Below are 23450 nucleotides of genomic sequence, written 5' to 3' on the forward strand. Positions count from 1 at the left end.
CCTTAAAATTTGTGTGCAAAGCAAGCTGGCCAATACTAAAGTTGCAGACTTTTGATTTCCTTCTTTCTATACACTGTCAGTCTGCACAAAGCTGATGTTGTGCGCCGTGAGCGCTAGTTGTTGTTGTTGTGGCTATTGTTTTATTGTTTAGCGCTTAGCTCTATGCTTTTTGGATTTGTCGAATTTTCTGTATGAGTTTTTTTTTCTCATAGCCATACAACAAATATCGAAACGTTTCAGGCCAATTGTTTCAAATGCTTTTTGATTGCTTTGGCACTTCGGTTACGTTTGACGCGACTTTTTGGCATTTGTAGGTATGTGTGCGCCTATTGTTGGTTGAAAGCAGCTTGTTGCTGAAATGTTGCTCTATAGCAACATACATACAAACATGTATACATACATGGCTGCTGCTAGCGGGTCAGCAACATTTTTTGCTGCTTTGCAAGCACTGAAGGCTTAGACTGTTGCTGTTTGTGTATGTTTTGCTTGTTTTTTTGTGTGATTCTTTTTTTATATTGCATGTATTTTTTTATTTTGTATAATTTTTTATTTTTGCTTTTTGCTCGCTTCCAAGTCTTCGTTCGTGTTCGGCTTTTTGATTGTCTATCAGTGTTTTTTAGTTTTTTTACTCACAAACTCGCGACTTTTTTCCACCATTTTGTTAGTTAGACTCAAAATTTATTGCATGTACTCGTTGGTATCTATTCGCTTTCCTCTTGACTGAACTTTGCCGTTGATTAACCTCAAATCTTTTATGATTTTTTTTTCATATACTTGTACGTTTTTTTTTTCTTTTGTGTGTTTGAATTCTCAGCGCACAGCTGCGCCTTTACTTCATGGGCACATGAGGTATTGAACACTTTTTAAAGTATCTGTTGCATTGTATTTGACGTTATATGATGCTGGCACGCACCACTTACCAATGAAGGGAAAATCAAATAAAAAACAATCCCATAAAAAAATTTAAAGCCAAAAGAACTAACAAAAAATGTTTTTAAGTGTTGAATTTGACTGGTTGTAAATCATTTCAAGTTTTTTGTTGCTTTAAGTATTCGATAGGCAAATTAATTTTTTTCAATTCTTCACAAGATAATTCTATTATTGTGTATGTAAGTGAGTTATAGGCTGTTTTAAGTAACTGTTTGGTTTTTCCTTCACGATATTGAATTTATATGTTAAATTTTGAGACAATAAATCGTACCTAAGTATAGATTTACATGTAAACGAGTTTCATTGTATTTTTGATGTAAGAAATTAAATACTGGCTTACATAAATAAAAAAATATTTATACTTCCAAACTGTTAAATAAGAGATTTCCATGTTCATACTTTTACCTAGCGAATTCCAATCTGTGATTTACATATAATTTTTTCTCTTGCTGGCTTTCTATGTTTTTTATTTTTTTTTCTTATTGATTTAAAAAATTTTACTGCGTTTCCTAATTATAGTACAGGGGCCTATTGACAAGTTTGGACAATTCATTTAATAATTTAATTTAATTATTTTTTTTTTTTTAATCCAAGTCACAAACTTCTACAAATTTAAAAAAATTCAACGAATTTCCATTGACATCTTCCTCTTTTTAACAAAATTTATAAAAAAAATTGTGTATGCGACCTTAAAGCTAATTAAATTTTGTTTAATAAAGTGCAAGTCTTAAGTGGCTCAAAAATCGCGTTCACTTTTGACAATTCTTTTTGTGCTCTAAATGGGAATAAGTAGTGCACACTGAGGAGAAATCGAGGATCTCAATAACAAAATTAAATTAATTCCTAACGATTTTATTTTCTGAAAAAAATGTAGTCTCAAAAAAATGTTGCATATTTTATATGAGAAAAGAACAAAAAAAAAATGCAACCCTTTCCCAAATTGTATATAGTAAAATTTAATAAAATATATACAGGGTCAATTCAGTATAATTTCAACCAATTTACACCGAAACAACCGAAATCGACGCTATAAAACCCGAAATGCTTGACAAGGTGATGACAAACGCAGAAAAAAGAACGCAGTTTGTGATTGCTAATAAAGGTGGCCCCTTGATGGATATTGTATTCAAAACATAGTTTTAATAAATTGTAAATAACCAAACCAAAAAAAAATACTTCACTTATACAAATCAGTTTTTTTTTCGAAGCTATTCAATGTTTTCATACCGACATAAAAGATGGCACACCCTGTATATTATTATTATTCCCCATGGTTCCAAGATTTGTAGGTTATTGCCCTAGCGTATCCGATTCTGGTGCTAGAGCTGCCAGTTGATCCCCCAGACAGGCGTTCAGTTGCGTGGATGGCTACAGCATTTACTCTGTGCCAGGTTTTAAGGTTGTACCGTCTATGGTCGGACGTCAGAGTCTGATTCGTTTTAAACAGGAGGTACTACGGGAGGGATAGGCTATGGATTCGCGTCATCAACCCCATTCGCCCATTTTAGGTTGATAGTTAATACAAAATATACCTATGCATACTTCCATATATGTATTATATAAAATATATATATATAAGAAAAGAACTCCAAACCCTATAAGACCACTGAGAAAAAAAAACAGAACAATTTTTAAGTCCTGGCGCTGCGCAGAGTAAACGCAACATTATTACGAGAAAAGAACACATTATCAAAACTGATAACTTGCAGATTTTTCCTATGCGCTATGGGGGGCAGCTGGAAAGTGGTGGCGGTTTTGCTCAGATTGCCAATTGGCTGCATTTTCAACTGGTTAGTAACGTCTGTAAATAAAATTGCCATATTGGAGGTCAATAAAATCAATATTATCCTTCGCATCCTGTTTATGTACCGGTTTGGTGTAGCCTTTGGAGCGGTGGCATTATTAGGCAAATGCTTCTTGTTCAAAATGCTCTTTTTCTAAAATGAAAAAGGCAGCGAGATTTAGTTCAAAGGAGAGCGTTTTTCTTATTATGATTTTTTTATTTTTATTCTTTTAAGCAATACGAACACGAGTACAAACCGTGTGGCTCATTCATATATTCAGAAAAATCATTATCCATAACATAGCAAAATTATAGCACCGTCGTATTGGCTATTGGAAATATTCTCAAACAGAATTATAGTGAATGCTGTAATGATTGGAATAAATAAAATAAGGCCATGCATTAAATCTTTGGCTGCTGCCTATTTGTCTCTTTGAATACGATAATATCTGGAATAGTTCAGTTGAATTTGACGTGGTTTTGACTGGCAGCATAACCGGCATCTCCCTAACTACTGTTAAAGGGAAATCGCACAACTTATTTCTCAAAAACTCACAGAAAATATGGAACTCCATTTCTTCAAGTGCTATTTCGAGAACCCTGTGGCGCCAGTACATTAGACGGAGGACTCAGAAAAACAAAAAAATTGTACAGTATTTGTCATATGATTTTTATAAAGACAGCAAAAGCAGTAGAATACATTTTTAATACACTTGAGTCACCTCTTTCAATTGACTCTCCTCTTTCAAGTGTATTAAAAATGTATTATACTGCTCCTTTACTATAAGCAATAAACCTTTGTTATTTTTACAGTCATATTGAATTTGTACATAAACTCCAACTATACTGAATTTTTACTAGTTTTTGGTTATGCATTTCGCTAGTATACTTAAATCTAAATATTTGCAGAGTCGTCTGTTTTAAAAATGCTCCCTCATATATTTAGCTGAGGTTATCTTCAAACAATAGACATCTGAAATCACATATCATATGCAGTATAAATTAAAATGTCGTTAATTTTGTCTTTTTTTATCGATACACACTGCGAAAACTAAGCCACACTGGCAAAAAAGCGAGGAGCTGAAAAAGTTGAACTAAAATAAAAGACTTAAGCAACGAACTTGTTTGAGAAATTATTATGAATAGCTTGGCTGGTAGATCCACTTGAAGTAGATTAAAATATTTACATATTTTCAAATATATGCAAATTTAACTAATTTAAGTTTTAATAGAAAATATAAAGCTGGTTAAACTGATAAGCGCGTATGTATGTGTGACGGAAAATAATTATACGAATTTCATATTTACTCATCAAGTGAATGTATTCATCGATGCTGATATTTAATAGGTGAAACCAGCAACCACGAAAGTGTTTAATAAATCAATTTCAAGGCTCGATGCCCGATTAAATGATATTTCAGATTTTTGCAAAAGACTAGAAGAAAAAATGAAATACTTATCTGCCAGTTTGAAGCAGCATACGACAATAACAATTTGACAATAAACAGGCATATACTTGTATACATATACTAAGACCTTCAACCGAAAGTTTCACTTTGACAGCACCCAATTTGTGGTAAAAAGTAACTAAAATCCAGCAAATGCAATGCAAATATAATTCAAGCAGCAGCCTTACAAATATATTTTACATAAAAGCACCGTCACTGCTGCACACTCATTTGCAAATGCTAAAAACCATCGAGTAGGAAATCTAATTCCAAACATAATCTGCATAAAATCTGTAGCTGTCACTTTGAACACACAAATCTGACCAAAACTGAACGATATAACAAAATAACTGAACTCGTTTCGAATATTATGTGGCAGCAGTTGGCAGTCGCACAAAACTTAAACGACAGCTCAGAAAAAAATTATAATTTTATAATAAAAGCACCAAGGAATGAACCCCACCAACAGCCATTGCAAAATTGCATACTAAAATTATAATGTCTGTGCTGAGAGCTAAGCAAGCAAAGCTGCATAGTAAAGATAGATAACCGCGCCGCAAGCCAAACACGCTCACACACAAAGCAAGCCGAGCAGGGGGAATGGAGGGAAATGCTTGATAGACAAGCAGCCAGAGCAGCAGACAGCTAACAAAATGGCAACGGGCACTGGCAGCGCAAAGCAAATCGCCCAAATGTCCAGCTGCATACTATAAGTAATGGTATTAAGTATGTAGATTGCCAGTGAGGCCAATAGAAGCCAGTCAAAATATAAGTGCACTCGTATAGCAAGAAAAAAAGAAAGAAATGGCAAACTAAAATCTGGCTGACAGCGCGCCGCTTGCAAGATAACTGGTCAACTAGCCAACTACCGAATAGGCAGACTTACGTGCGCTGTAGCCTGCAATTTAGAAGCAGTGTGCAGCCAAATTGGAAAACGTGCTGAAATTGGAGCAGCGCACACGCGCCGTTGGAGACCAGGAGTGGCTTGCAAAGAAAAATTCCTATATACTAATATAGTAGTACTGCTATGTACTTACTTCCATGTGTATGCTCTTATAAGCCAGTAAATAAGTTAGTATATATGTATGAGTGAATATTCATACATACAAGAACAATCTAAACTCACTGTACAAAAAGGAAAAAAAACAAACCACAAGCGTTTCACACTTAAAATGCGTATATGTATATTTTCTTAAAGCAGACTTTGAAAGTTGTGGCGTACATGATTTTCTCATCGATGGAGTTAGCAGCACCATTAAAATCAAATACTATTTCTAATAATAAATACTACACAAAATAATTAAAATTATTTCCAATGAAGTGTATAAGCTCAGAACAGAAGTATTATGGTAGGGAGATGATGGTATGCGAAGCAGTGGACACTTCCAGCTCCGCTACTATAAATTGTTGTTTTCACATAATTTCTCACCAAATTTTAATATGAAAGACACGTCTCATAAAATGGCCAGCAGCTTCTTGTATTTACGCAATTTTGGCAATTTTATTGGACTACTAATAAATATTTATATGGCATGCAGGTATAGCTTTTACGGGACTTTCAACTTAGATGTTGGTAGTAGATATTTAAAATGCATGCAATGTTGCAACTTTATTCGGATTACCTCGCCATCAGTAAACTATTATATTTACTGCTTACTTTGCCGGAGTTTAAATGAGTTGAATTTCTTCGCATCAAAATCAAACTCAAGCAAAACTCAGCTTTTTTTATTCATTTAAAGAAAAGTATGGAATAGGGGTAGCATTAGCAAATGGTATCTGAAGCATATGCCGAAGATATTTTACTTATTCTCACATTAAGCTGTAAGTCTTGTAATATTTATATAAGCGCCAAAGAACAAGAAAGAAGGTAGGTATATAAGATTGAGGACCCGCTGTTAGAGTTGATATTGAAGGGGCCACGGAAAAACCAGGAGGTCCGCTGAATTTTTGAAAACGATTCAAATAATAATTTTACAGCGTTTGAAGGCAAAACAAATTTTAATTCTCTTGAGCTAATATTAAAACTTGTTTTTTAAACCAAAAGTGCTAATTCTACATATAAACTTTTCGAATATCTGTAAAAAAAAAATTGTGAGATAGACATTTTTGGGAAGAAATAAAAACCAATCAGCAATTTGAAACCAATCCACTATTGATTTTTTTAGAAAAAATATCTCGCTAAGAAAAATCTTGAACAAAAACTGGGGTATACAAATGTTGAATAATATTGCACCGAAAAACGTTGCGGAATTATCAAATGCAAGAATTAAGAATTCTGGGAAAATATTTCAGAAAATTATAAACAAGTAAAATCAGTGACATTGCATCAGTGGCGCCAGCAAGAGGAAGCGGGCGATCACGGTAATAGCGCAGTCACACCAAATTTAGCGAAGTCCTCAACCATCTGTGCGATCGTTCTGGCAGAAAAATGTGAAACACAGATGGCGCTCCTAACAGTAAGAAGGTGTTGTTCCTAAGCAACGACAGGTGGGCATTCCCTTAGGACTGGTAGCGGCAGGCTAATCACCCGCCCTGTCAGAAATCCAAATAGATTAACGAAACCAACGCAAAACTAAGTCTTGTCGAGGCCCTATGCTTCCGAGAGGAGTGAACAAGAAAAAAAAGTATATATTTCCGTGGTTCCGATCTGGAACATAGGGCCTCAAAAGCATTGAAAAAAACTTGGTTTTTTGTTTTTATAAAATTATCAAATTATTAGTGCTTAAAAATATTTTTTCTAAAAAGTCGCCTCTGATGATAAAAGTTCTTATGCTTACAAAGTATGCATTAATATGTTTAAAAATTTTATCAACGAAATCAAAATGATGAGATGTTTAAAGGTATTATCAATTCAGTTCAGCTCACGTAAATCTTAAATTTGTTAGCGAAATATTTTGGCGTAAGTGTTAATATACATAATATAAAATTCATTATACTTTAAGATGATATGTACTTAAGGGTGCAGCACTCTCTAAAAAGAAAACACAAAAAACATGAAAAATAGGTACTGCTTTTCTATCGGAAAAAATTTTTTTAATTTCATATTCTTAAAATAAAGTAAATTTTATATTTTACTTGCACTGTAAACCATTCTTCCCTGCTTTTGTGTTTTTTTAGAGAGTGATCCACCCTAGTGTACATATCGTTGTTTAACGTGCAAAGCCGCGTATGTTTGAAAAACCTTTTATCAGTTAAAGGGTTGGTCACAATTTTCAAAAAATTGGATTCTTTTTTTGAATTTTCTTAAAGCTTAATATCTTAAAAATATTGTATTAAAATTTGAAGTGAATCCGACAAATACTTTTCGAGTTATTCAACAATTAACAAAGGGCGCTTGGGCGATCCGGAGCTCGAAAGCAAAACTTTAAATGCGTTTTTCTCAAAACAATGTTTTTTGAACTGGTGATAACTGTAACTTAAAAACCGCTATGTAGATTTTAATACTTGTGCCTGATCGCAGGATTTTTTTTCAAAAATTCCGATTTTTTTAAACAATTAACTGTCGTTTTTTTTCTTATTTTTTTTGTTAACTATTGAAAAAAGCTTCGATCAGGCACAAGATTATCTATTAATAAAACTAATTTCTCTTGTCCTATTGATTTTAGATGAATCTCCAAGGACTTGTGATGATCCCTGCAAGGGTCTTCTGGAGAAAAGGGATCCACACAAACAGCGATAACTTTTACAATTATTAATTTATTTTTGAGAAATTTTGCCAAAGTCAAGTCGAAACATGATGTATTAATGCTATGCTTTTATTTTTGTAAAATAAAACAACTAACCAGCAAAAAACAAAAATGATTGAAAATCATAATATTTTCGGGCTTCTGATTACCTCCAACCACTTAAAAAAGCATATGCGTGCATATATAAACTTAGATGGTCAAGACTTTAGGTTGGCAAGGTGTGAAATAGGACTTTTTTTAGAAAATCTTTCTTAGCTATGTGATAAGGCATCTAATGTAACCTAATATAAAAACACATTTACAAATTGATGCACGAGTATCTTAGTTAGTAATACAAAATTTTTAGATTATAAAATTTAAACATTTTTCAAATTAAATGAAAGATAACAATTTGAAACTTGAATAAATTAAAAAGTAAACAAAAAGCCGCTTTTGAAAGCAAACCCACTGATTCAGAATGCAATCATCTTCATACTCCGTCACTAAAGTAAAAGTACCTTTTTGAGAGCAACAAATAACAGCAATAACAAACAGAAGGTTTGCAAATAAATTTTAAGATTAAATCGCCTTCAAAATTTGCAAGCGAAGCAAATATATTAAGATAAATGATGCAATATGTAGACGTATGCAAGTGCATATGTTTGTGCACACGCCTGCGCACAATCAAACAGTGAAATTTGAGCAGTAACATCGAGAAGGTGGTTTCGGTTGCTTGCAAAAAGTAACTAAAACAAACAAAGCAGTAAAACAAGACTGTATACCAACAAAGGAGATAAGTGACAGAGTATAGATTTCATTTAACAAAACCTTTGTGAACGCCAACTTGTAACATAGATAGGATTAAAGTATTGCATTCAACACTTAAAAGTACAGAAATAAAAGTAAAAAAGACATGAAAAAAATATATAATATATAAATAAATGTAAAAGTATAGTATTTGAATGGAAAACTGGTGCAATACTCGCTTTTAAGCAAAAGAAAATGCAACCCACTACTAAATATATGTATAATGTATAAGCACGCATGCAGTCACCTTCTATTTATTGCTCGTAAATTACATTTGATTACCGAATGATATTTTTAAATACAATCACTAAACCCGCTCTAAGTTAGTACTTTTTCAAGGACAATGATTATAGAAAGAGTATATACAACTCGCCGGAACCTTGACTGTTTGCTTCAACAATAAAAAATCGATACCAAATTACTCACTGATATGGCACACTCACATAATATCATTCATTAAAGTATGGTGCACTGGATATAAATGGCTATTGTCTGTGTGATTTCACGCTATGCAATCGCTTAACAAATTAACAGCCTTTAAACAAATGATGTTAGTAGCGCTCGAAATGCGATTTTTACCCTACCTCCATTTGCTCTAAATGCAAGAAAGATGAATGTTATTGCAGGGCTATGGGTTAGGTAAGATGCATTCTGTCGCATGAATCAATAAATTCGGTCCAGATTTAGTGGGGTATGCTTAGTAAGCCTTTGCGTGACAGCACTCCTGAAAGTCGAAAGAAACATCCTGCATCTTGCGTCTTTAGGGAATGAAATAGGATATGGGAAATTTCTTGTCAATTGTGACGGCATTCAATTTTTCTTCGTCTATCATCATTTTCTCGATTATTTATTGAACTGTAAATACACCAATAGCTTGTTGCAGAGCTGTTTTCTCTATGTTCCACCTCTCGCATTTAAAGAAGTTGTTCTCCACACCAGTATCTCCATATATGCAGTTTGGTAGGCTCACATTTCCCCATTCGCCCCAAATACTTGCGAAAGGACCCGGAGAAAAACTGTGTGAGGTAATAGTTAACCTCACCGTGCTTTCTTTCTATTTACCTACTTTTTTGATCGGGTATTAGTATCGCTATCCATCTACCGTACCATTCAGAGTTCCATCTTGCCTGCCAAAGTGTGAGCGTTTGAATTCTAATATTGGAGAAGCGTGGTACTGACATTCCTGTGATTTTTGCCTCCCATCTCCGTTTGCGCTCTTGTGCTAGTATATCTATAGGGATGGTTCCACTGATAACTAAAACTGCTGCTTCAGATACTGTTCTGTATGAAGAAGCCACTCTGAGAGGTGTGTTGCACTGATTGCAGAGTTTTCCGCCGGCATTGCACCCTTAGCGAATCTGCCCATATTTCGCATTCGTATAAAAAAACGAGTTCGTCGTGTCCATTAAAAGTTTCCGCTGGTTTTGCGTTGGACTTCCAAGGTTTGCCATGAGCTTACTTAACATGCCGCTTACTTTCGCAGCTCTTGTGGCAGCATGATTTATGTAGGTCCAGTAAGTTAACCTTGTGCCCGATTGTACTCCTAGGTATTTGACCATTCTTCTTTTCAATAAAGTGGCATCGAGTACTTGTATATCTACTTATAATGGGATATGTCTGTTGCTTAGAAGCATTAGCTTTGTTTTCCCTGTCCCCAGCTTTAATTCATGGTCCTCTAGCCATGTCTGAACTCGGATCATCACCTGATTTATCTTTCTTTTGGCTTCGTTAGTGTTTCGAGCGATTATTACAACTGAAATGTCATCTGCGTATTCCACTACATGCACACCCTCAGGCATCTCTATTCGAAGGATTTCATCGTAGCTTATATTCCAAAGTTCAGGTCCAAGTATTGATCCTTCGGCTGCACCTGCTGTTATTTATTTAGTCTTGCATCCTTCTCGCGTTTCGCATAAAGGCACGCGATTGCTTAGATAGCTACGAATAATCTTCAATAGATTATTGGGAATCTTGAATTTTATTTTTAAGGCTTCAATTACCTGCCTGACCATGTTCTACGCTAGCTATTACATCTTGGATGGCTCCTAAGGTAGATCTGCCACTTCTAAAACTATACTGCCTGTTAGACAGACCGCCAGTGTTCTCTACGGCTCTCACCTGTTTACCTCACTGTTCATCTCACCTTAATGGCGACATTGGCAAGCACACGCAAGAGGCTAATCAAGAATGGGAAGTATTTTGTAGAGATGCCTTGCGGAGCTATTACAGATGGAAATAAGAATACCGATAACATTTAACTGCGTTAGTGAAATGATTTTCGCCGTAGTGAGTTCTATAGCATTGCAGTAGGATTGTGTGTGCAAAAAATCGACAGAATTTAGTGGATTTTTATAGATTTTTTTGGTGTAAGCAGTTTTGTAGCTCCTCAATTTTTGTTGTGTCAATATCAAAACAAACTTGTATTTCTGTTAAGGCAATTTGTAAGTTACCAAAAATGGTGCAATGCAGTTTGGTAATTAGTACAGGCGAGAGATGAGTCAGATTCTTTGACCAAAATGTATGGCTGCTAAAAAATTCGATTACCTTTTATGAGATTGCAGTAACTTGGAACTTCTATAGAATTTGATATTTGTTGTTGTGTTTTCATTTAAAACAATAAGTTTGCTTATATACATATGTATGCTTATTTGGATATTGACACACTTGCAAGTTTAGTTTGTACTAAATTTTTAATGGAGTAGAGATGAAAAATTGAATAAAACAAGAAAATTCAGTTTCAAATAAAAAATGTCTCAGCTTTATTTTTTGTACAGAAAAGTACAAAATAAGACGATGGTAATCGAGACAACTTGTTAATTTATCAAATTTTATTGTAGTAAAAAACACAAGAGTTGTTGCTGATTATTGACTTAGTGCTGATAATATAATCAACAGCAAATTCATTAAACATACCGTCTGACCACCAAAGACAAAAAGTTTGTAAACGCACGAAAAGGTAAATACACTCGTGAAACTAGTGGAAAAATATATCCCCAAAACTTTATCAGGCATTTTATTGTATGCGTCAACAAAGTCCTGGTGCTACAATACATATATTCTCTGATGTTCTAATCTGAAGTTATTTACTGTAATTGACCCATGGTTTGGCAGCTAGACGATTAAGGTCACTGGGTGCTTCTTTCTTCGACAGCCTGGGGCAGTGCGCCAACCTAAATCCCATCAGTCTTCTACATTATATCAACAGCTTTGACTGGCTGCCTGTTGGAAGTCTCATAATGGTATCAAAACGTGCTGCTTGAGGAATGCCAGACTGGCACTTCAACTATCTACCTTGACCCCTGTTTTCAGAACCATATATGCAGAAGCATGTACAGGGTGAACGATATGAAGTGTTACCAACTTCACACTGCTTGTATCTGTAAAATAGCTCCGGACATCATCGTCAAAATTGTTCTAATGAAAGTTCAATATATTGTTTATAAGCCATCAAAAGCATTTGCGTCTCAGTTTTATTGAATTTTTCTTTTCTGTGATGGTGAAGTGAATAAAATGTTTGTGTATCGCACCATAAAACGTTACAATAATACTGATAGCATTGCAAAACCCTATGGAGATGGACCAAAAAAAACCGCCGGGAAGTGAAGGCTCGTCTTGATCGAAATCCAGGTGGCAGTGGAAGAAAAATGGCCAAAGAACTGAAAATATCGCAAGACAGCATTCGACGCATGTTGAAAAATACGCTCAAGGTCAAGGCTTACAAGTTCCAAAAAGCACACGATCTTTCCCCCCAGCGAAAAAAAATTCGGTGCGAAAGAGCAAAGGAGTTGTTGCGCTTGCACGAACATGGCGAATTTCCTAACATTGTGTTTTCTGATGAAAAAAGTGTCCCAATTGAGCAGTTCATAAACACTCAAAACGATCGTGTTTACTTAACCGAACGCTCATACGAGAATTTGAGCCTACGTATGGCCACTCAAAGCAATTTCACATCGCATGTAGTGGTTTGGGCCGTAGTGACCGCTGATGGACGCTCTCCAATCGTTTTTATCGAGCCTGGTGTCAAAGTGAATGCGAATTGTTATCGGGAAAATGTTTTAAAAGCTGCTTTAGAGCCGTGGACACGCAAACATTTCGGTCGTAGACCATGGACGTTCCAACAGGACTCGGCATCGTCTCATAAAGCTCGTGTGAACCAAGAATGGTTAAAAAATCATGTTCCACACTTTATTTCATCCACACAAAGGCTTTCGAATTCGCAAATCCGATGGACTGTTCCATCTGGTCCATTTTGTGAGGACTAAAAAATATGCCAGTATGGATGCGCTGAAAGAGGCGATTATACAAGAATGGGCCAAAATACCTCAAGATCACATTCGTGCAGCATGCAACTAATTTATTGACCGTTTGAAAGCTATAGTCAAGGCAAAAGGTGGTCATATCGAGCTAAAGTGAATATATGTTAAAATTGTAATCATTTTTGAACAATTTTGTCTTTGAAATCAATAAAAACTAATTTCACACTAAAAAGTTATGGTGTATTGAAACACTTCATATCGTTCACCCTGTACATATATATATATATTAAATGATAATATATTTGGTATTTCGTGCTGTATACGTCACTCTCTTACTGTAATGAAGAAAAATAGCTGTTTGGTGATATCTAAACAAGTACATATATTATATCTAAAGAAGAAATTATATGTACAACTGCTGATTTAAATAAGTAAGCACGAGTCAATTTATGCTGACAACGTTTAATATCAAATTTCCGGTCGGCTTTGCTTTTTCTATCAATGGCGACAACCGACAAAGCAACAGGCATAGCAATGAATAAGCCGCCGGTAGCCAGCGGCTCCAAGCTATTAATCCTTAAATATAAGAATTACATTGTCAAAAGTCAGTGTTATCGATTTCTATGCGGACACATAGCGTACGTGCCCAAGAAATTGTGGCTACAAGCTGAGTTACTTATTTTGCTTTGCCGTCAGGGTGGTAGGTTCGATGCAACGATAGCACCAATGCCCGAAAGAACACGTTCGCACGTGGCAGCATGACATTTCGAACTGCTTTTTCTGTTTATTAGGCGACGGCAATCTCCACACTTCCGGGTCTACGCTACTCTCTTTCCTGCTGCTTCTTATCACTACCATATTTTAGGGAAACTAAAAACAAAGCGAACATTTCTCGAGGCATGAAAATGAAAGTCATCGAACATAAATCACTCACAGCACTCAGGAATGTCAGTGGACGCGAACCAGCGAACGTTTGCATATTTTTAGAGTAGGCTTTTTATGGCATTTTTGTTGCTCATTTTTCTTTGTTGCCAAGCACACGTTTAGTCACGCTTCGTTGAATCTGCCGCGCACTGCAGTATTTACATACATAGCACAGCATTGTTGTAGGCGAGTGTGTGAGTATGTGCGGACAGTTGAATGCCCACGATTATCTTTATTATATCATAACGTTTAATTAGCATAAATTGAATGGACAAAAACAGACAAAAAACAAAACACAAATAATTAAAGTTGAAATGAAAAACTAACAATTAAAACTAAAATGAAAACAAACAATATCAACCCCATAAGCTGCTGCCTAGCCGGTTAGTTGCGCTTATTTTTCTTTTTCAACTCTTCGCCGGCCGCTTGTCATAACTTCTGGTTATTGCTTGCTGATTGCAGCGCCCACAGTGCATGCGAAACGTGGGCGCACTAAAACAATAACAAGACAATGCCAAATCAGGCAAAAAGGTTAGTTTTGAAGAGTTAATTAATATTTTTATTGGCTATTTTCGTCGCCGACTAGCGCTGACAAACGCCCACTTGTCATTTGCATTGCCCGTAATAGCTTAAATAGTAGCTTATAAGAGCAAAGACTTTAGCTTTGGTAACAACAACAATAATAATAGTAAAAATTAAAAACAGAAACGGCGTCTGCAGCCCGCCATTGTTGACAAAAATTGAAAGCGTTTGGTCATTTACTTTCCGGTCGGCTGAAGTTGCAGCATGAGTGTGTTTTCCACAAAATAAAAATTAAAGTAAAAAAAAGTAACAGCAATGCGTTGGAAAATTCGTTATAAATTGATCTCGTAAATATATATAATACATAAATATATGAATACGAGTAGTAGGTAGTTGCATCGCCCTTCATAACTCAACATTTGTGAATTTGTGATGTACCAGCAGTTAACGCGACGCCTTCTGTGGTACAACTGCAGGACACTGCATGGGCGGAAGTGCGTGTGACGCCGAGAGCCCACGTCAAGAGATTTTTTTGTTCTCATTTATGTAATTTGTTTTTTTTTCTATCTAATCAATACCTATATAACCTTTTACTGCATGAAATTTTGCTTTTCATTTTCATTATATTTTTTTGTTTTAAATTGCCTTCAATCCACTACCACTCGCATAATTTTCCACTGTTAATATGAAATTATTTCTTTGCAAGAAATATTACATTTTAATGAGCCCAACTTTATTTGAGTCACTTATCTGTGGACAATACATACATACAACCTTAATGAATATTTTTTTCTGTTTTTTTCAATTTTATTTTCAATTTAAAATTTCAGCTAACCCAACACACGAGTGATGTGATAAGCAGGCGTCTCGTTGATTGCACTTTTTATTGTATACTTAAATGCTTAAATCTCTCAAATCCTTCATTAAAATAGATTAAGTACAGTTACTCTCGCATATCTTTATCGGATATCTTTCTCACGTTAGCACCGAGTTCGTTTCTTAAGTCTTTAGTACGCAGTGTGAAATGTACGGAGCAAGCACTAAGTTGATCATTTTGCCAATGCTCTGTTTTTAAATGCCTTCAGCATTGAAATTTGCTGAAAAATAGTGAAAAGAGAAACTTATGAAAGGGGCAACTCAGAATTGCATATACAGCCCGCCAAACGACTACAGTCCACAATATTATGATCATTTTTGACTATTTTTTTGTAATTTACACCAATTTTTAATAAAAATGTAGTTCATTCTACATATAAATCATGTCAATCAAAGTTTCAATCTTTGCTAAAAATTAATAAAAATTCGAAAAATATTCATCAAAGTCTCAAGCTTTTTAGATTGAATTAAAAAACCACACAAATTCTGGTATGGTCTTTTATACAGTCCATTAAATGTTATTCTAAAAAGTGAAAGTTCGAAGTGGCTCAAATTTTTCTTAAATTGCTAACCTTCACAGTGTTACGCGCTACCTACATTTCTTTATATGAAAAAAATATATATAGGGTTTTCCAATAACAGCTGTTACAGGTGAGGTGTTACGCTATTGTCAGATGACTAACGATTTTTTATGACCGGAATTGGATGGTATTGATCTGGACAATGTTTATTTTCAACAACACGGCGTTACGTGCCACACAAGCAACGAAACCACTGAACTTTCATAGGAAAAGTTTCTGGACCGTGCTATCTCTCGAAGAGGTGATTACAATTGGCCACCGAGATCTTGTTATTTAATACCTTGTGACTTTTTTCTTTAGAGCCACGTTAAAGAGAAGGTCTACGCCAACAGCCCAGGGTTAATTCAAGACCTCAAAGAAGGAATTCGAGAGGCTATCGAGGACATAGGGCAGCTACTTTGCAATTCGGTTATCGAAAATTTCATGAAAAAGATATTGCCCTGTAAGCGTGGTGATGGTGGCCATTTGTCTGATGGTATTTTCCACTATTAACGGCATACCTTCCTCTTTATAATGTAATAAACATCCGATTATTCATATTAAAAAATAACACTTTTCTTTGAATATCAAAATAACACCTCTTATTAGAAAACCCTTTATATATTATACAAAATTTGGATTAATATTTATTTCATACAGTATAATAAAGTACATCGGGTCAAAAATTGCAATAGTTTTTGAAATTTTTTCCCCCTAGCGCTCTTGGGCATTCTCTCTCCATAAACAATGCGCGAAATTTTTTTATTTGGAAGAAAACTCTATCGCAGGGATTTATATGGTTTTTGTAGTATAATTAATTATATTTTCATGAAGAAATTTTCATATTTAAATAAGAAACAAATAAATTGTCAAAACTTATCAATTAGTTCCACTGCTAAGGATTTTATAGCCTCAGGAATAATTAAATGCTTTATTAGGAATAAGTCTTTATTTTGTCCTAAGAATTAGCTACCTCCGAAGGGCAAGTGATTTTATTCAAACATCATTAGTTAGAAGAAGTACTCTCATGTGCCCAGAAAGGGAGCATTATTAGTAAAAACAAACAAACATTTGCATTTCATGTCCACAGTGAGCATCGAACGCGAGGCCAATCGAGTATTAATCACGCACTCATAGACATTTGATTGTTTGGAAAATTCATGTTGCTACCATTTGTTTCTTTCATTACCAATATTAAAACTACTGAGTATTATACTAAAGTATTCTCCCCTTAATAACTCATCAACATAGCGACTGTTGGCGCTTCTGCTTTTGCCTACCTTGCAGAAGTCTAGCGCATCTCAATGGCAATGACTTTGTGTATTTTATTCTATTGCTGCTATGTATTGTTCGCTTGTTTTATACATACATATATACATATATTCAATAGTGTTTATATAAGGTTTTATTGGCTTGCCACCAACTTACATAATGAGCTTAAATTTAAATTTTCGTCATTTCGTATTTCTTTTTGCAGGCAGCAGAAGCAACAAAATGGTTTATAATAGAATAGCAATCAATGTGGAGTGTAGTGAGTAAAAAACTATAAAAAGTCATAATTCTCAGAAGATAATAAGCGGCTTGGAAAAAGAAAAAAGCGAGTAGAAAGCTGCGAAAAAAGTATCTGGTATTTTCAGAGGCTTACACTTTTTCAAATAACATACAAAATATCAGTGAAATTATTATTTATTATTTTGATACTAGTAGCTCGCTTACTTGATGGTGTTTAGTATTTCTAACTAGTTTTGGGCTTATAGATAGTCTGGCAGCATCTTGTGAAGACCAACCACTCACAAGGAGAAATATTCTACTACTTTTCCTAGGACAGCCTTATTTAATGATATAACACCACGAAAGTTGGCGTTTAACCATCAATGGCAACAGATTTATAAGCATATAACTTAACGTTACACTGTCCCAGAAAAGTAGTTCAAAGAAATCAAATTGCCTGAAACTAGCGACCAATCGGCAATGGTGGGTTTCTTAAGATGATTTGGGGCCAAAAAATGTACTTCAATAAAGGGAGAGTTTCATGCACTGTAAGGCAAATGGGGAACCAAAACTTCGTGAATCATTTTCTAGTAGAGCTAGCCATGGTGGTGGTTTCGGTGACCAGTTTTGAAAAAATATGGACGAATGATATATCCGGAATGCAACCATATAAAGCAGTGACTCCTTTGTGAGTGAATAATAAATGATAAATAATAAATTCTAAATAAAAATAATAAATAAAAAATAATAAATTACAAATAATAAATGATAAATAATAAATAATAAATAAATAACAAATAACAAATAAATAAATTCTTCCGAGTACCACAAGAACTCATAATAGACCTGACATATTTCTGGTAAACAAAAATGACAACACTGCGTTTGTCTTAGACATTGGCGTCCCATACACAGAGAAAATCAGCAAATACTCCGATTTGAGAATTGACATCAAGCAGCTGTGGAAACTCAGAAAGAAACTTTACATTGCCAGTGATCATATCGGCCCACGGACTCGTTCACGTAAATCTGACGGAAAACCTCAAGAAACTCAAATTTGAGAAGCACCTTATCTATGACCTTCAAAGGCGGCTCTGCTGAATTCTCGTCACATCATATGAAATTTGTTTCAGTATATTAGTAATACTTATTTATTGTTATAATATTCACACTTGTACCTAAGAGATATATTTAAATTTAGAATACGATAGTATAAGAACTTATTAAAACAGTGTAAACATTTGACTTGCCGCATAGTTGCCGCCAAGTTGTGTAAGTGCCTCCTAAAGAATGGGATTTTTGAACAAAAAAAAAAACAACAATAATGACAATAATACAAAATAAATAATAAATAGTAGCACCTCAACACTTTTGACTATTTTTCTTCCGTTTAAATAATTTTTATTATTTTTTTATATAGAAAAAATCAAATAAGCCCAAACATAAAACTTTGCACAAAAATTAAAAAAAAAATCAACCATCATCACAGATCGCAAATCAACAGCATTTCAAATTTCTTTAATAAAATTTCTAGAAAAGTGTTGCTATGCGGTTTTATAGTCTATTAAAAGTTTTGTACCAATGGAATTTTTTAGCAACTCTAAACTTTTTTTGTTCTATGATCAATCGCTGCACAACATCTTGAAAATGTCATTCCAAAAATCGTATGTTCAATAAGAATGATAGTTTTTATCGACAATTGCTTATGTTTTGAACAGTAGAGGGCTGCTGTCGTAAATTTTAATATATCGTATGAAATGCGTAACAAAGGCGGAGCACTTAAATAGGCGTTTGAAAAATAGTACAGTCCTGTCGGAAACAGGATAAATGGTCACCGTATGCTTCAAGAGTCTCTTTGGATTTGTTCTTACTCCAATAAAGATTTGAAGTAAATATAAATAAGCAAATATTTACTTGAAATCAGAAATTAGCCCTATAGCTAAATCTGATTTCACGCTTTGCAAGTTTGGCGAAGAACAACTGAATTTGAGAAATACATTTTCACGACTTTTAAGCTTTTAAATGTAAGTCTTTATCAGCTTATTTGCCTTCCATACACAACATATATATCAAAAAACCTTACTTCAGTAATCACACAAAAAATATTAAGCATAATTTGTTAGAAAATTTTGATCAGCGAATTATAATAAAAAAAATCCAGCATTTATAAAATTTTGAGAAATTTGAAGAATTGAAAAGCGATACCAAAGAGAGTGCCAAGTGTCAACAGCATTCCAGTCAAGAAAAAAGACTCAAGTCACGAACTTGCTCTTAATAAGCACTCAGCTTTACTCAAATAAATTATGCAAAGTAAAAACTGAAATTGTTATCATAACGCATTATGCATGAGTGAAAAATAGTTTGATTTACAAACAACTTCGGGTGCCGAAAAAATTTCTCCAACTCAACTTATCATCCCTTGAACACACTCTTTCAGCTATGTTGATCACTTAATTATTACATGCATAAATTGATCTCAAAAATTAACATAAGCCACCAAACATTGGGAGAAAAAATCAAAGCAATCGAATACACCTGCGCTAGCTATAGGAAAACTTTGTGGCACAAGTACCTGTATACGAGTACTTTTGAAGGCATATGATTTTTGTGAAAGTTTTCTCTACTCAACCGCATATACACACATACATGTACATGAAAGTGTTTGTGTGACCAGCGGCCACAACGAGCCGGCCAAGAGGTAGACGTGGCAACTTTGGCCAGCAGCAAACCAACGGCGATGTCAGTTAACGGTCAACAGCAGCAGTAGGCAGCTTGAAACTCATAAAACCCAAAAGCCAAACTTGGTAGCCAAGCGAAATTTCCCTACAGCATCAAAGAGCGATTGAATGTGGAAGGCACTGATAGGCTGGCCAACATACTATAATCAGTAGCGGCTAGAAATTGATTGAATTTCTTGATAATTTCAATTTTCTCCCTAAATTAGTGGCTATGCGCAAATATTTGTTTGAGATATAAATAAATTCATAAGCATTAATAATTTTTATGAAATTGGAATTTTTTTTTTTGGAGAAGTCAACTTACTTTTTTTTTTCTATTTTATTTAATTTAGACATATTTTTTTTTCTGTCACATGCCGCGTCTTGTAATTGATAAACACAAGAACAATTTTTTTTAGCTGTAAATGGCTGAACTTACAAACAAAATTAGCATAATGAGTCTCGTTTTAGAGTTTGACGGAATTGAATTGTAATATGCAGACGTGAAAAAAGCATAAGAAATAACATTTTATAGGCCGCAAAGCAACAGCAACAAAAAAAGGTTGAATAGATTTCTTTGTGGTTTCTATTTCGGCAAGTCTTTGGTCGCGGAAGAAAATAAAATTAATAAGAAAAAAGCTATCAGTTGATAGCAAACGACGTGTTGTGTTGTTGTTAAGGTGGTTCAAGCAAGTGTATGAGGGTCTTACGAGCAAATTCAGAAATTCATATGCGACACATTTCATGAATACTTTATAAGCAAATATCGTGAAAAAATCATAAAATATGTAGGGAAACTCATAAATAATTTCAGTGTTTTGCATGCCTGCATGAATATGCAAATAAGTGCCAACTAGACAAAGGAACAAGTTTTTGATAGCGAATAAATTTCAGAGGCTACTCCAATTTTAGATGTCTTGAATTAGTTTCTTAGCTCCAACTGCGTATATTTCTGCTATTTTTCGCTTTGACACCTTAAATTTTACTACTCAATAAAAGGTGTCAATCAAATCGAACTCATCTAAATTTTAAATGAAAACATGAAAAAGTATAGAATACTCGAATAATTTGATAACTGTACGTTAATAATTTAGACTAAACGTCAATAATTTCATATATATACTTACTTAGCAAGCCAAAAGCTAAGAATTGTTAAGTATTATTATCATAAATTTAGATTAACGTACGCGTACATACAAGTATAACCAGCGCTTTTTAGTTCCGGCTGTACTAAAAACTATTTTATAATTCCTTTAGGCATTACAGCTGTAATGATTAGTTCGGAATGCGTGCAACACTGCAGATTCAAAATGGAAAAGCTCTGCGAGAATAGATAGGTCACAATTTACTGGGTACCAGGGCACAATGGAATAGAGGGAAACGAGAGAGCTGACGAGCTTGCTAAGGCAGGCACCCGGTTGCCTGGGATAAGTACGTCGAACATGCAAGCATATCCCTTACTCTCAGTTTTGAAGATGGAACTAGATGAGAAACTAACAGTGAATGCACAGTCTATATGGGAAGCGTATTACAGGATTGTCAAAACAATGCTACGAACTTTCAATACGAAAACAACCAACTTTATTCTTTCACTCCCAAGGAATAAATGTAAGCTATTGGCAAGGGTATTGACGGAACATTGTCCCACTCCATATCACGCAGCTAAAATGGGATTGGTCTAGAACGACGCGTGTAACTTATGTGAAGAAAAAAGTTGTAAGTTAGAACACCTCCTTTGCCGCCACTTTCCTGCTCTAAGCAGAACTCTTTTCAACTGCCTGGGATGGGTATACTTTTTATCTCTTAAAGATGTTGCTACTGAAAGTTTAAACTGTTTATTAAAATTTGCCAAGACATGCATCACAAACTATGTTTAACACGACTCCAACAACACTGGTTAAACTACGGACCCTTGCAGTCTATGGGAGATCTATTCAGATCCACCAGATATACCTAACCTAAGCAATAGAATAGAAGTTAGAGGGCTGGAATTTGCCCGTGGTAAGGAATGCCTGTCATAGGAGGTCACTAAAACCCACACTTCAGCTTATTATATAGTTATGCGCATTAATTGAACGCTAATAGGCTGAGGAAACAGGTATACAAACGGCCTGGTGACCATGAGAACAGTCTCGTCAACACTGTTGGCGCGTTAGCTTATTGAAGAAATAGGGCTCGGAGACATACTCAGAGGGCGTTAACTTTGGAGAAAACGGGGCATGTGAAACGAGATGGAAGACTATTTCCTTTAATTTTACAGCCACAACTGCTGAGGCGCGAGTTCAGCTTCCTTGATTCAAATGAAAACCAAACACAAAGAAATAGGCCGATCTGGCTGAAATTTGGTATGTGTTCTTTCAAAAGATGCTATTAACTTAACACAATCTCGGGACAGACTTTTCGAATGACTCTCGTGCAAGCTGAAACGGGGCAACAGTAGACCTTTTTTTTAAACATCTCGAACCTTAAATACAATTTTTTGTGTCATATACCGATCTCAGCACAATCTAGTGGGCCAAACAAACTCATACATTTTTCCATCATCTGCTCACAATAGGCCACTAAAATTGTTTCTCTTTACTTAAGTCTTAATCTTATCCCTCAGTCTCATGCTACATAAAGCAAAATGTTTGCTGGGCTCAAGCAACACATACATACATACATATATGCGTGCATATCTGCAACGACAAGTCGTGCGAAACATTACTTGCAGCTGCGAACGAAAAGTGTTCGTATCCGAGTACATCCACATGCACTTAGCACAAAGTCGTAATATTTTTTGTATCACTTATTTGGGATTTTCCTTGCTTTCCACACTTTAGCGTATTCGCTTTCATTAGCAATGTGGCCGAATATAATAACAAAACTAACAAGACGACAATGCCTTGGCGCTAAAGAAGTTTCCGCTGCGTCGAGTGAAAAATTTAGCAGACATGCGTGCGAATGCAAATTGCTGTAAATGTTAAATGTTAAACCTGCATAATCGCTTATGCTAACCTAGTAGAGGCGGAAATCAGAGGCTCATTGTCAACGCATACAGCAAAATGTTAACTGTTAACATTCCTGTAACGAGTGCTTGGGGTAATTTCGTTTTCCTGTTGTCATACTTGAAATACTTTGCTGTTACGAACAATTAATTCTGCTGTAATTTTCTTGCTCAGCTGTCGTGTGAATTGTTGTGTTGGGCCTTTCTACAGCAACGGATTTGCTAAATGTAATTGACAAATATTGCAGCTAATTGCATAACAGCATTGTTAACGCATTGAGTGCACAATGCAAATACAATAAGGAGCATACAAAGGTTTCGATTTTTTTTCTCGAACTCTTTCAATTGCGTGTTTTTTTAATATAATACATTTTTCCTATGCACTCGAAGCACTTTTCACAACTTAACAAGGTGCTCTGCCAGTAAAGCTATTTACTCACGTTTATATGTACACACATATATTTACACCTAGTAATATTTTTGTC

General features: G+C 34.9%; 1 protein-coding gene across 1 annotated transcript in view; it reads right to left on the reverse strand.

Moving 5' to 3' along the window:
• The window catches only part of LOC128857349 (uncharacterized), a 129973-nt gene that overhangs the window by 89782 nt on the left and 16741 nt on the right, over positions 1 to 23450 (reverse strand). The gene's annotated exons all lie outside the window — the stretch shown is intronic.

Source organism: Anastrepha ludens, chromosome 3 (genome assembly GCF_028408465.1).
Source record: "Anastrepha ludens isolate Willacy chromosome 3, idAnaLude1.1, whole genome shotgun sequence".
NCBI classification, from domain to species: Eukaryota; Metazoa; Arthropoda; class Insecta; order Diptera; family Tephritidae; genus Anastrepha; species Anastrepha ludens.